Source organism: Equus przewalskii, chromosome 14, assembly GCF_037783145.1.
Source record: "Equus przewalskii isolate Varuska chromosome 14, EquPr2, whole genome shotgun sequence".
Lineage (NCBI taxonomy): Eukaryota > Metazoa > Chordata > Mammalia > Perissodactyla > Equidae > Equus > Equus przewalskii.
The window spans coordinates 47520671-47534623 of record NC_091844.1 but is presented as its reverse complement, the minus strand read 5'-3'; the positions used below and the strand labels follow the sequence as shown (position 1 = coordinate 47534623).

At 35.7% G+C, this 13953-nt stretch overlaps 1 pseudogene; it reads left to right on the top strand.

The window, feature by feature from the left end:
* Positions 1–12800: 12800 nt before the first annotated feature.
* LOC103565239 (ferritin light chain pseudogene) lies at positions 12801–13665 on the top strand (annotated as a pseudogene).
* The last annotated feature ends 288 nt before the right edge of the window (positions 13666–13953 follow it).

Genomic DNA, 13953 nt, shown 5'->3' with positions numbered 1-13953 from the left:
TTGAATCATTGGCAATGTGGTTCAAAGTCATCATCAGTCTCCCTTCCTTCCCTGGAGGTCAGGCTGATACGATGGGGCTTACAGCCTCAATTCTCTAATCACACAGTTGGTCTTGGTTGGTCTTTCCAGGTGACCAGCCACCATCCTGAGTCACCTCAATAGCATAAATTATTAGGTGTGATCTTAGGGTCTCACTACAACTAACAAAGGCACTCCTATTATTGGAAAATTCCAAGGGTTTAGATTTTAATTCCTAGGAACCTGGGACAAAGTCCAGCCAAATTCTTTATTAGACACCATCTCACAGTCTTTTACCATGGTAGCATTAACTATATTTACTTAATTTTAGCTTTCAGAATACAATGAAGAAAATCCTAAAACATTTGTCAAACAAAAATTTAAATTAAGAATAACAATTAAAGTGATAAGAGCTAGTGGAAATAGATCATTTTTATTGAATGTTTTCCAGGAAATAAGTACAGTTCTCATGCTTTAAAAGTATTATCTTATTTAATAGGAATCTTGCTTTACAGTGATACATAAAGTAACAGACTTAACAGTAATGTGCGAATTTTCCATTTTTCTGGTTTTAAATCTGGAGATGCTATTTATTGTTGTGTTTCTTGTTCTTAGATTTCATCGATTTAAATAGTTTCCATTTTGTAAAAATAAAACAAAGCTGCATTTTGGATTACATAAATTAAGTGCTCACTGTTTTGATTGTTCAGTTTGATTCAAAAAATCCTGTACTTGACCCTGATGTGGAGACTATATATGTGCAAAATGTTTGAAAATGAGAACAATGTTGAATGAGCATTCAACAATACATGTGAAGAAATAGTTGATTTCTATAGTTATAAAGATTAAAGAAGTTTGTGTAAGGTAATGATATTTTCTTTATTTTACTTATGCTCCTACAAGTTTCTTTTCCTCCACTCCCCATAATAAATTTAAATAAATCATGTTAAAACATTAATGAAAGCAAAAGTCTTTCCCACATTACTCATAGTTACTCATTCATAGGAATATTGGGTCCGGAAAACTGAGCAATCAAAAATTATTTTTAATCTTTCACATGTTATAAGCCATACATTCTTGGTAGAATAAATGAGAGCAATCTTTTTACTCATCATTTAGCATATCTTGTAACTCACCCTGGGATTGAGAGAAGAATGATTAATTCTTTGCAAGACTGTTTCTATCTACTTAAAACCAGAAGCTTATAAACAAGTGATTGATTTTCTAAAGTCAATATTTAGTAAATTATGAGGGCAGATCTTTCAAAATTTGTTAAATTATGTCCTAAAACAGAAATAACTAGAGCTTTTCATCTCTGTGGCGTGACAGTTCTGTATCTACTGAACTCCACTTTAAAAATAAATAATAAATTATCTCCTGAATATAAAATATGTATGCATCGTAGAAACTTGAAAACTTAGAAAATATAAAGTACAAAAATATAAACTACTCATATAGTAATCCAGTATTTAAAGTCAACCTTGTTAAACATTGATGTATTTCCTTCCTTTCTTCCTCCCAAAGGCACATTGACAGGTAGGTAGGTTGATAAATAGAAAATGTATATCTGTATACACAAATCTTTTACAAAATTAGACTAACTAGACTCTGTCAAGTTTTGAATCCTAATTCTTTTTTATTGAAAATCTGAACAAGAATTCTGAGAGAAAGGAAGACTGTGGAATTGGATAGTAACAGACTAGTAATAAAATTGTAGATACCCTTTGTTTTTATCCTTGTTATGCAAAAGGTGCTGGGGAATTTACTGCATAAGCTCTGGGGATAGTCATGGTACTATATCTCCACTGGGAAACTCTGTGGCTACAATGTAGGCCACCCATCTTCTATGAAAATCCATAAACCTCTCATGCTGATGTGATTTACATGTTTTTTCACAAAGTGAGAATTCAGCTTAATTCACAACTGCTGAAAAACAAAGTATTTCATGATATTCATGATAATACTAACTTGAATATTTAATAATACCTTTGTATTTGTATATTTATAATCATCATAATTCTGTGACGCCCCTGAGATAGGTAAGGTAGATACTCTAATCTCTCTAAACTGGGGTTTTAATTGGAAAATAAATGAATTTCCTAAATGCAATAGTGTATTTGGAATAAGTGAACACAATTTAACCACATATTAATATATACATTCCCTCCTTCCCTAAATACCATTCAAATGATAGAAAATAAATGGAAACTATAAAGGCCTACAAGGACATTGATAACAAAAGAGTCGACAGTTAGCAGTCAATAAACTAAAGAGAAAACCTTTGGAAAAATTAAAGGAAATGGAGGGGTAGGGATAAATGATTTATTAGAAAATAGTAACCTCCAATTTAAAGCCTTTGCTAATGGGACTATTGGTAAGAAGTAAGCAGATTTATCCTTAAGATTGCTAATGAGTTTCAAAATTTTGGGTTACCAAGCATATCAAAGAAGGGGTAGAGGCGCATGACTATAAAGAGGGATAAAGTGCAAGTCTAGATATTGTGAGCCATACTCCTTTCCAACTTGTCTGAAAATCTCTATGTCCAGGAAATGTGCCTTCAGGCACATAGGTGGAGAATTCTTGTTCAGGGAAACTAAATAAAGAAAAGCAAATCACAGAAAATATCTCCAAATGCTGCTATTTTATAGACCCTTAAAAAAATGTTTATGGTCTGTTTTATCCCATGAAGCCAGTGAGTCATCCAACCTGCCATGAGCCAGGAAATCTAATCATCTTTGAATATTTAATTCTTAAATATAAAGATATAGCTGAGGATCAGCAGGCATTTGAGGAAATGATCCAATTTGAATAAGGAAGAGTAAAACAGTCAAACAGAGTGAAAAGGAATCCCCAAAGAAAAAGATCTACTGTTAGGTGCAGAAGAAATTTCACAGGAGGATAAGATTTAATATCCGCAGGAAGATAAGAAAATAGTTGCATGGACATGAACAAGCATAGAATGTTATGGGAAAGGGTCAGTTGGTGAATCACAAACAGATCTTGGAAACCAATAGCAACAACAACAAAATTAAAGAGATTTGCAAGATAAAGTCAAAGGAATGTCCCTGAAAACAGAATAAGATTGTCATTTATAAGAGCTGCCAAATTGTAACTAGAAATAAACAGATTTAAAGTTCAGAATATCTGTTTTTCAACCTTCATCCTTCTTTTTTCATATTAGTTAATTTTAGGCTTCATCAGCCACTGAAGTTTTAAAGCTCACCCCTTTGGGTTTAATCAGAATTTGAATCTTATTGATCATATCTAAAAATTATCTTTGGAATTTGGTTCTACTTACTCATACACACTGATGATTCTTACTTTCTCTCATTCTCTCTTGCCAATAGCACTGTGACAACCCTCTAAATGTGAGTCCGCCCCTTAGTCTACATCTTTATCTATGTTACTTCTAGTATTACCTTTTTAAAATTTAATTACATTATGACAATTCAAACAATTTGCTAGCTCCCTTTTGCCTATTACAAAAGAGCTAAATTATTTAGCCTGGCTTACAAGACTCTTTTATTTATCTGGTCTGACTCACAATCTCAGCTTCTTCTCTAACCACACATAAGCATTCAACTTCCAGTTACACTAAAATTTTCAGTATGTCTACACACAAAATTATGCTTCCTTTGCATATGCTAATTTTTTGGACAAATTACTCAAAACTCTATACTGCCCTATATTTCCCTTCCTGTAATGAACTGATTTTGTTGGGAGAAAGCTAAATGTTTGCAAGAATGTAAATTTATTATTATTATTATTATTTTACTACTGTGAGAAAAAATATTTTCTGGGAACAGCCGAGAAAGGAATGTCAACAGTAATTCTTACTGAATCCTTGTCACTTTGGAGACAGCAGATATATATCTTTACTATGGATAAAAATGAGACATTTTAGGTCAGTGTTGGGGAAACTTTTAAGCAGAATGCAAATTGAAAAGGTCTTTTTAAGATCAAACATCACTGTTTTGAAAACTCTAGTTATCTCTTTTTGGCGTCTTTTTTTATCATACTCACATATTCCATTTATCATTTCTCTTCCAGTCTTCTTCTTTCACACCCCCACTCCCAACCCAAGTTAGTTTCACATGCAGGGGACAAATATTAACAAACTGGTTAGAAAATCTTGACTGTAATTCAAATGTGAAAGGCCAAAGTTTTGTTAAAATCAATTTATCTGATTGTTTATTTTAAATATACATTAGTGAAAATACGTGTTTTTTGATATTTCTGGCATATTAGACAGTAAAGTCTGGATCAATCCTTTAATACTTTTTATTTGCATAACTAGTTTTAACAGGGGAAATAAAAAGTAAATGTAAAGAAAACTGTGTACCAGTCTGAAATTAATTTTTTGTTTTAAAAATAATTAGAAACCATACAGTTTTAGTTCAGAGATGGAAAGAACTGCAAATGTTACTCCAACTTTTACAACCAAGAATTAGCTATATAAACTGTAAATAAATGAAATTAGTAACTTTTCTCGAGCCCATCCATGATAAGAGGTCACAGAATAATCAAGTAACCTAAAATATGGGGGAGAAAGGGAACAGATGCCTACAGGGAGAAACATAGTCTAAGCATTTGCTTACCTGCAACAGCACCACAGGATGCCGTATAAGACAGTAAAAAAGTTATAGCTAATAAATTTTAATAAATTGCTAAAATAATATGAATGTGAGAGAGCACAGTAGTGTGAAGTTTGTAGAGATGCAGATATAGGCAGGTTCATACCCTTTTGTGAGCTTTTCCTCTAGGATTCCCTGAAGTCACTTACAGGAAAAATTGGATAGAACCCTGAGAAAATTTTTCTTGTGGTGCTGACAGGGTGAGAAAAACAACAGCCACTGGTATCTCTCTTATGAAGAGATGCTATACCCATCTCTGTTATCTCTATTGTGGAGAAAAAGCCAAACTGCAGAGAGAAGAACAACAAAAACTATGACTATATTGGTGCTTTTGGAACTCTACAGCTGCTGAGAAAGGGAGTGGGAGGAGAGATGTGTTAGTATTACTCCTGTGACATGGGCAGGAAGCGTGCTAGGTTGACTACTACAGCTACAGGAGGGGGAGGAGCACTTGTAAAGACCAAAGCCCTGAGGCAAAGGGAAACAGAGCCCACCTAAGACTTAAGGTGAATTAGAACATCAGAGAATGCCATCTTCCCCACTCCACTCACCTGCAAGCTATCAAGAAAAGATGAAAATAACAGTGGAATACAGTTGGGAGTACTGCAGAGACTAATTCTCTCAGGAGAGTAGATATTGAGGAAAATCCTCTGGCAAATTAGCCCACACCATAAACCCAATATATATAGGGATATGAAGCCTATGGTGTACTGAAGGAAACTACAATAACAACAAAAATTAATCCCCAGCTCCTAACTTCATTAACACACAACCACATATAAGTGCCCCTTTGGAAAGGAAGGCATGCCCATGTCTAAGTATGAATATACATTTTATAATATAAATTATATATTTTTTATACATATATATCTCAATGCCTACTCTCATGCCCAACTTTCAAACAAAAAATTACAAGGCATTGCAAAATGTCAAGGAAAATGCAGTCTGAAGAGACAAAGTTATGATCAGAACTAAATTCAGATACATCCCAGGTGTGGGAGCCAACATACAGGAAATTTAAAATAACTGCTTAGTCAGTGGCTCTAATAAAAAATGTAGAAAACATGCATGATCAGATAGGAAATTTCAGCATACAAATGGAAACAATAAGAAAGAACCAAGTGGAAATACTGGGGAAAAGCAAAATAAAACAATAAGAGAGAGGATGAATGCCTTTGACAGGTTTATGAGTAGAATAAACACCACCAAGGAAAGAATCAATGAATTCAAGATAAGTCAATAGAAATTATCTAAACTGAAACAAAAAGAAAATCAAAGAGCAGAACATTTAACACTTGTGGAATAATATCAAATGATCTAATAGACACATAATTGTAATCTCAGAAGAAGGAAAAAGAATGGGAAAGAAGAAATGTATAAAGAAGTAATGGCTAAGAAATTTCCAAAATTAATGACAGACACCAAACCACAGATATAAGTAGTTGCAGAACACCAAGCAAGATAAATAACAAACTAAAACATAGCAAAGCAATCAAACCAGAAAAGCCTCATCTGTATGCATATCATCTTTGAACTGCTGAAAATAAAAACAAAGAGAAAACCTTGAAGAGAGTGGAAAGGAGGACACATTACCTACAAGGAAACTAAGAATAGGATTTATAGCCGTCTTCTCATCAGAAACTATGCAATCAAGAAGACAATGGGTTACTATTTTTAAACTGCTAATTTAAAAAAGAAAGAAAAAAACAGCTGTCAACTCAGAATTCGTACTCAGTGAAAATATGCATCAAAAAAAGTAAGAGAAATGAAGATTTCCTCAGACAAACAAAAATCAGAATTTCCTGCCAGCAGAACTAATCTACAGGATATTCTAAAGAAAGTTCTTGAGGCGGAAGAATGTGATATGGGTAAGAAACTTGGATCTACACAAAGAGAAGAATAAGGTTGAAAATAGAATCAATGAAGATAAATAAAATCTTTTCTTCTTATTTTTATTTGCCCTAAAAGATAATTGAATATTTAAAGCAAAAATGTATCAAGCTATTGTGTGATTATAACATATATATATGTAAGATATATAACAATAGAAAGAATGGAAAGGAGGATTTGGAATGTAGTGTTATAGGTACTTACATGACAGATGAATATCATTTGAAGGTAGACTCAGATTCTATTATTTATTCATTTAGTTCTCCAAAAGTAAAACAAGGGGACGGCCCAGTGGCGCAGCGTTAAGTTCGCACGCACATTCCGCTTCAGTGGCCCAGAGTTCGCCGGTTTGGATCCTGGGTGCGAACTTATGCACCACTTGTCAAGCCATGTTGTGGTAGGCATCCCCCATATAAGGTAAAGGAAGATGGACACGTATGTTAGCTCAGGGCCAGTCTTCCTCAGCAAAAGGAGGAGGATTAGCAGCAGATGTTAGCTCAGGGCTAATCTTCCTCAAATAAATAAACAAGCAAACAAATCAATCAATAAATAAAGTAAAACAAGTTTGGAGGACATACTAAATTATTTCAAGCCTTACTATAAAACTACACTAATCAAGACAGTATCAAATTGGCTAAGGAAAGACAGATTGATCACTGGAATAGAATAGAGAATTTGATAATAGATCCTCACAGATATAGTCAAACTGATTTTTTTCCAAGTTACACTGAAAATTCAGTTGCAAATGATATTCTTTTCAATAAATGGTGTTGGAGCTTTTGTATTCCACATTTAAAAAAAAAAATGAACCTTGACCCATATCTCTCACTTCATATAAAAATTGACTCAAAGTGGATTTAGACCTAAATATAAAAGGCAAAATTACACAATTTTTGTAAAAACCTATAGAACTGTACACTACAAAATTAATTTTACTATGTGAATTTTTTTTTTTTTTTAATGAGGATATGGTAGGAACTTAGGACAGAAAACAGACGGTGAAAAATAAATCTAACTGAATTAAAATGTATGACATATTCTTATTGAAGGCAGTGGGGAAAAAAGGCAGTGGGAAAGTGTCTAGACACTTTAGTGAGAGAAAATCTTCCTTTAAAAAATATAAGTAGAAATGACAAAAAGTTAAAGGGAAAACGTTAAACCATTAACACTACAAATCTCTGGATTACACACTGTGATGGTTGATTTTATGTGGCAACTTGTCTGGGCCATGGTGCCCAGATATTTGATCAAATATTATTCTGGGTGTTTCCTTGAGGGGTTTTTGCATAAGATTTACATTGAAAGCTGTGGACTTTGAGTAAAGCAGATTGCCTTCCATAATGTGGGTGGGTTTCATCCAATCAACTGAAAGCCTGAATAGAACACAGAGCTGACTTCCTTTGAGCAAGAAGGAATCCTGCCAACAAACTGCCTTCAGACTTCATCTTCAACATCTGGCTCTTCCATGTTCTACAGCAGAGTTCCTTTGAATTCTAACTGTAACTATTTTCAGAGTCTCCAGCCTGTTGGCTATCCCATCAGATTTTGAACTCAACCAATCCTCTACAATCATGTGAGCTGAATCCTTAAATTAAATCTCTGTCTCTGTCTCTGTCTCTCTGTCTCTCTGTATATATGTATCCTGGTGGTTCAGTTTCTTTGGGAAACCCTCACGAATACATAAACCATAAAATTGGTCTATTTTGGTTTCTTTTTTGTTTTTGTTATTTTATCAGGTAGAGCAAAATATTTTGGAGGTAGAAATCAAGTGAATGAAGTCGAATTCAAACCTCTTAGCATGACACTTACAGACAAAAATTAATTTGGCCTCGACCTAATATTCTGAAATTTTCTCTTTTCCAACTCCCGTTATTTCTCCAGCCCAACGTACTCCATATTCATCATGTAATATTGGGGGAGATACAGTGAGAGATGACAGGAGACTCAGAAGCACCTGTGTTATCAAAAAGTAGACAGATATAGGAAACATGTGCTCCTGCAGTCTCTGATGTCTTAAAAGAAAGTGTTGAACTTGTTTTAGAAAATTTTAGAATTTTAGAGAATTTAAGTAGTAGAAATTAATAGAGTATAAAATAGCTACAAAATTAAGATTAAACTGTTTTATCTATCCTCTTTATAATGCTAACAGAGTGGGGAACACAAGTAGACAGTCAATAATTCTTCATGAATTTAATTTAAATGATGAGCAATAATAGTAAAAATGGAATTAGATATTGGAACTTCCTTGTCTATCTGACTGTTGAATAAGAGTAAAAACCAGCCTAATTCATTTTTTTCTTTATCACAACCTTCCAATGGTAAATGATCAAATAGGCACTAATATTTTTTGCCAAGTGTGAATCCATTCCCGCAATAAGGCACACAGTAGCCAGTGATGTTTTTTTAAATTTCTGATTGCTCATAAATAGAAATGTATTGAATTTTTTACCCTTATACTAAGCATACAAAACTTAGTTGTTTTTTTTCTCAATAAACTTACTACTGACTGTATAAAATAGCTTATGTTCCAGTAAAGGATTGCTAATAGTCACAGCAGTGTTAAAAGCAAGTTCGCTTATTGCCAATTGGCTTGAGATCTGAGATCATTTTTGGTCTTTCACCATGGCCACCCACTTGCTGATACCTCTTATCATCAGTGTACATTCACTTCTCAGGATTATAGGCAAGGACATTCTAGTTTATCATTAAAAAGGAAAAAGCTTGTAAAGTAGGGAAACGTAATTTCATATTTTTTGATTCATCATTCTTGCAAAACATCTATATATTTCTTCTATGAAAATATTGGCATTTAAAGAGCAATTGCTATTTGCAAAATATTTTGGTTATTTTAATTACTTACTCCAATAAATAAATGCACTGAATTGTTATTTTGGTATAATCACAAGGAAATTCTCAGGAATAAACCTCCTTAATGTTTTCTTTATTACTAATGTCATGGTAATTAGATTACATTTTATATACTAAAAATAAAAATGCCCCACTATACTCGTCATTATCCATTCAATGTATTTCTCTGTTTATGTATGTATGTATGAATCTGTCTATCTATCCATCTGTCTATCTATCTTTCTATCTAGATTGCATTTTACTAGTCAAGATATTAGCTACTAGAAGGCAAGAAATATTGAGTTTCATTACATGGTATCATGTACAATGAGAAATTAATCTTACAATCAATTGCACTTTTTAGCCCTGAGAAAAGCTGTTAATATTCCCAAGGGCATAAAGTGAAAAAGAAGATTTACCCTTCAATGCTCCTTCACGCTCCAAAATAAAGATTGGTGTCTTTTCTCAAATAGAACTATGAAGGGTGAAGAGACTCACAAGCAGGGGTGAAGATGGAATGAGTATCTCCAGTGAAATTGTGATAAACTGAGATTACCTACTCATTTTAGAAGCCCATCCAAGGAAGCACGCAATGTGGCCTGATACAGAGCAGACCTGGGACAGTGTCCTGATCCCCAGAGAATCAGAGCTGAAAAAGATTATCACAATGCGAGAAGGTGTTTGGGGAGCTCTCCTCCTCAGCGTGCTTACATGCAGGAACATCCTCACCTCCATAGGCTCAGGCAGTAATGGGCCAGGAAAGGAACCTGGTGTGCAGCCTGTGAAGACTACCTTCTACTACATACAGCAGAATTCTGGACAGATAAAGAGAGCTCTGCGGATATTTTAAGTATATATTGTTCCTTCTTAGGAGTATTTAGTTCCTGGAAAGAAAATAACTAGAACAACGGTATACCCCAGGAAAATGATCACAGCAGCAAGCTACGTGTCATATCCTGGGCCATCCACTCAGTAGCCTTGGCCTAACTGAGGGTCCATGAATAGTGCAGCGTAATGTAGAGACAGTGCTGAAGTAAATTGAAAAGCGCTGTCTTTCTAGAGCTCCAAGCTTTTTTCTTCTACTCTTTCTGATTGGATAGAAGAGATTCTTTACCTGAGAAAGATGAATCTGACTTCCCTGACACTATCAATCAATCAGGATATAGCAAGGATACAAGGGAAAGACAAAAAAAGTCGTTCTATGCAGAGACACTAATGTCACGCGTGCCTCAAAGCTTGCTTTCAGGGGATGATATTAAGCGAAATAAGCCAGACAGAGAAAGACAAGAACTATATGGTTTCACTCATATGTGGAAGATAACAAATATGTGGACAAAGAGAACGGATTAGTGGTTACCAGAGGGGAAGGGGGTTGGGGAGGTGAGTGAAAGGGATAAAGGGGCACATATGTATGATGATGGATAAAAATTAGACTACTGGAGGTGAGCACGATGAAGTGTATTCAGGAACTGACAAACAATAATGTACACCTGAAATTACACAACGTTATAAACCATTATAATCCCAATAAAATTACTTGGAAAAAAAAATCAAGGAAAAGCTCACTATAATCTCAGAGTTTATTTTTAAATTTTAGTTATAATTTTAAGAAAATGTGATGTTTGTGTATATTTTTCATTCATACAACTGTAGGAATTAAAAGGAAATCTTGCGCTAATGGGTAAAAACAATTAACAGCCAAATGGAGAATGAAAATCTATAAAAAGTAGTGACACTTGACCTGGAGTGGGGGCGGGGGAGGGGTGGTCTTCGGGACAGGCAGTCCTTCATGCCTCTGATACTTGAAAGTCCTTTATCATGTCACAACGAGTCTTCTGAATAGTTTACATTTATGGGAATTTTTTTCTCTTGACAAAATGAGGGAAATGTGCAGAACATTAAAAGATTTTCTTTCAAAGTAATACAGCAGCAACTCATTTTTGTACTAAAATGTCATTAAGTAAGAAAATTATTCAGTGGTAGAATTATTGACAATGTAAATGAATAGGTAAAAAGGGATAGTAATTCATACCTTGAATTTACTGGTTAATTATATATTGCATTTCAGAAAGAAATGATGCAAGTTCTAGAAACCAAAAACATATATCTGTAATAAAATGCTAATGATATTGTGATAAGCACTGTAAGGAAATATATATTCAAAATCTTCATCATCATTATGAATGTGCTTTTAAGAATGAAACCCCATGGCACACTACATATTTGCATGCGGTTTGTGTAATCCCTCTCTTCTGCATTCCTTCCTTACACACCTATGTTACAACTTGTTTTTTTAAGATTGGCACCTGAGCTAACATTTGTTGCCAATCTTTTTGATTTTTTTCTTGTTCTCCCCAAAGCCTCCCCAGAACATAGTTGTATATTCTAGTTGTGAGTGCCTCTGGTTCTGCTATGTGGGACACAACCTCAGCATGGCCTGATGAGTGGTGCCACGTCCACGCCCAGGATCCAAACCCGCAAAACACCCGGCCACCGAAGCGGAGCAGCGAACTTAACCACTCAACCACAGGGCCAGTCCCATGTTGCAACTTTTGCCTCCATCTCATCATAGAACCTTAAAATTCGTAGGTTAGGCACCGGCTGGGTGGAGCAGCGGTGAACTTCCCACGTTCTGCTTCAGCGGCCTGGGGTGCGCCGGTTTGGCTCCCAGGTGCGGACATGGCACCGCTTGGCAAGCCATGCTGTGGCAGGCATCCCATGTATAAAGTAGAGGAAGATGGGCACGGATGTGAGCTCAGGGCCAGTCTTCCTCAGAAAAAGAGGAGGATTGGCAGCAGTTAACTCAGGGCTAATCTTCCTCAAAAAGAAAAAAAATATCCTATATTAGTATTTCAGTTTTTAATTCATATTCCATATATCTTTGCACTTTTTCAAGTTTCCATGGCATGTAAATCTCCACTTATATTGATTGTTAGATATGCATTTGTTGTGATGAATGTCTACCTTTCATTGCTTAATCCAATTAGTGTGATTATATAACGGATTCCAAGACCCAAGTGGGCTTATCCTGCACATCTCCAGTTTAAAGAATCTAATGTTTTGTTTACATTTTTGCTATTATTAATATATTAATTAATAATTAGTATATTAATTGGTATATATTATAATAATTATAACAATTATATATTATATATTAACTATATATAATATATATTACATATATAATATATATAACTAGTATAATAATTAGTATATTAATTGGTATATATTAATGTTTCTGAAATGCTGTTTGCATATATTTTATAGGTATGTGATAACACTTGTATGTCTTCATCAATTTATGAAAAAGAGAGAAATGGGAACTAAGGGAATAAACATCAGGGTAAACAGATCAGGGATCAAAAAATCACTGTAACAGGCAGTGCGCTGGGCGTCCGGCGGATCTCTTACTTCAACAGTGTTTGGACGGAACAGACCCCTGGGACTCCTCTTCTTCCAGCCTCCGACCACCCTCCAACCTCTTTTCCAGTCTCAGCCTTCGGACCAACTTCTCAACCCTTCCTCTACCTCCGGCGGGATCCACCAACACCGTTTCTTTGAGCTCAGCTCCTTACTGCCGATCAACCATGAGCTCCCAGATTCGTCAGAATTATTCTACCGAAGTGGAGGCCGCCGTCAACCGCCTGGTCAACCTGTACCAGCGGGCCTCCTACACCTACCTCTCTCTGGGCTTCTATTTCGACCGCGACGATGCGGCTCTGAAGGGCGTATGCCACTTCTTCCGCTAGTTGGAGGAGGAAAAGCGCGAGAGTGCCGAGCATCTCTTGAAGATGCAAAACCAGCGCGGCGGCCGCGCCCTCTTCCAGGACTTGCAGAAGCGTCCCAGGATGAGTGGGGTACAACCCTGGATGCCATGAAAGCCGCCATTGTCCTGGAGAAGAGCCTGAACCAGGCCCTTTTGGATCTGCATGCCCTGGGTTCTGCCCAGGCAGACCCCCATCTCTGTGACTTCTTGGAGAGCCACTTCCTGGACGAGGAGGTGAAACTCATCAAGAAGATGGGCGACCATCTGACCAACATCCAGAGGCTCGTTGGCTCCCAAGCTGGGCTGGGTGAGTATCTCTTTGAAAGGCTCACCCTCAAGCATGACTAGGAGGCTCCAGAGTCCAGAGGCCTTTGAGAGGGCCCCTTTGGCATCCCCCTGGTGTCAGAGCTTCTGACTGAGCCTCTCCCTGCAGCCACTAGAGATAGCTTTTTAACTAGCCTGGAGCCCTCTGCCCAAGCCTGGACCAAATGAAAACAATAAAGCTTTTTGCAGCAAAAAAAAAAAAAAAAAAAAAAATCAGTGTAATAAATATGGAACCATGAACTAATAAGATGGCTTTTATTCTTATTTATTTTTTTAAAGTGTCTTACTCTTTCTCCCTTTTTTTCTACTCTCTCTCTCTCCCTTTCTCCCCCTACACAAACACACACAGCTCTGAATATAAATCTTTCCATAATAACTTAAATCAATGTAGACTTAAATTAATGAAATGTTGGTGTGATTTGTAGCAGCTAGTTTTATGTGCATTCTTGACTTCTGAGCTGCTGCTTTGAGATA